Source organism: Heterocephalus glaber, unplaced genomic scaffold (genome assembly GCF_053883595.1).
Source record: "Heterocephalus glaber isolate CG9 unplaced genomic scaffold, H.glaber_assembly_v1.0 deba00001600, whole genome shotgun sequence".
Lineage (NCBI taxonomy): Eukaryota > Metazoa > Chordata > Mammalia > Rodentia > Bathyergidae > Heterocephalus > Heterocephalus glaber.
The window spans coordinates 28,517,755-28,519,467 of record NW_028258372.1 but is presented as its reverse complement, the minus strand read 5'-3'; positions in this window follow the sequence as shown (position 1 = coordinate 28,519,467).

Below are 1,713 nucleotides of genomic sequence, written 5' to 3'. Positions count from 1 at the left end.
TGGGAAACCCAGACATCCACTATAATCAGGATGTAAGGAGGCAAAATATTTTCTCACTATCCTGTGAAACTTATGTGGTTCTAGAAACCCAATAGTTTCATTTCTGCTGAATGCTTAATAGGTCACTGTTCATACATACAACATCATTGAAGACTGTATAGAAGCCCAAGATCTGCACTCTTACTGGGTAGAGAAATGACCCTCTTCCCTAACTTGAGTGCCAATATGGAGGCTGAATGTGGAACTCGGATTCTTCTGTGAAACGGCATCCTTCCCACTTCTCCCCTTCCTCCAGAATAGCAGTGTCAGAAGACCCAGTTAAATTGAAAAGTTTAAGAAAAATGCATGACTCATAACTCATATTTACATATTTCAATAAAATGAATTTTCATATCAAGATCCAGGAAGTTTTCAAAGTGAATGAAATAAAAGCTACCAATAGATGACAATAACAAATGTTAGAATTACTTATAAGATGTTGGAATGATTTGATGAATATTTTAATCAGTCATCCTAAAAATGTTTCAAGAAGATATTGCAAACAGACTTGAAAGAAATAAAAAAATAATCTCGGTAAATAAATAGTCTCAGGCAAAAAAATAGAGACATAAACAAGAGCAAATGGAAATTTTAAGGCTAAAAATATAACAATAAAAATGGGAAGAAATAAAACAACTCAATGAACAGGCTTAACAGCATAATGATCCAGACAGAGATGTGAATCAGTAACTTTGAAGGTAAAGCAGTAGAAAATTACCTAGTCTGAAAAACAGAGCAAATAGTCTTAAAAAATTTTTTGTGAGTCTCAGGGATTGTGGAACTACAAGAAAACAGTAAAAATAAGGAATAAAACCCACTTTTGCTTGTTTCACTGGAGTTACAGAGCTAGGAAAAGAAAAAGAAGCAAGTACTTTGTTTCATGCCTGTATTGTCAGTATCCTGAGAAGCTGAGGCAAGAGGATTTCAACTTTGAGGCCAGCCTGGGTGACTTGGCAAGACACTATCTCAAAATTTTAAAAAGACATGGAATGTAACTCAGTGTTCCACCAAAAAAAACCACCAAACAATGGAGCTGAAAAGTATTTAAAACAATAGTATTAAAATTGTCTAAAATTTGACAAAAGATAAAAAAAAACCTATGTAAAGATCAGGGTAAATCCAAAACATAATGAGTCTTAAAATATACAAACCAAGATAAATTGTAGTCAAGCTTCTGATAACTTAAAATGAACATCATCACCACCATGTCATCTTCAACAGGAAATAACATATATTACTATAATTACCAATAAAATGTAATTTATAAATTTAATCTCCTAAAAATGTGTTTAGATAGATATTTTCATTAGAGAACACTACAAAGTACTTAAAAAGAGTTAAATATATATATTCATATTTCTAGAAGGTACCAGAAGGAAAGTTTGCTAATTGATAATAAAACTTCTGATCATGAAAACATGAAATTGTTTCCTGAGTATATCAGTATCAATATATTGATTATAATATGGGTTTATATAATATTACCATTGGAGGAAACCAACATGTACACAGGATACGTACATTATTTTTTCTTATTACTGTTAATAAATCTACAATTATTGCAAAATGGGATGCATAGTAAAGACAAAAATAAGAAAGCAAGAAGAATGTGTGGAAGGTAAGAAAACTTGATTCTAGTCAACCATGTCAGATCCTGCGAATAGTGTCACTAGA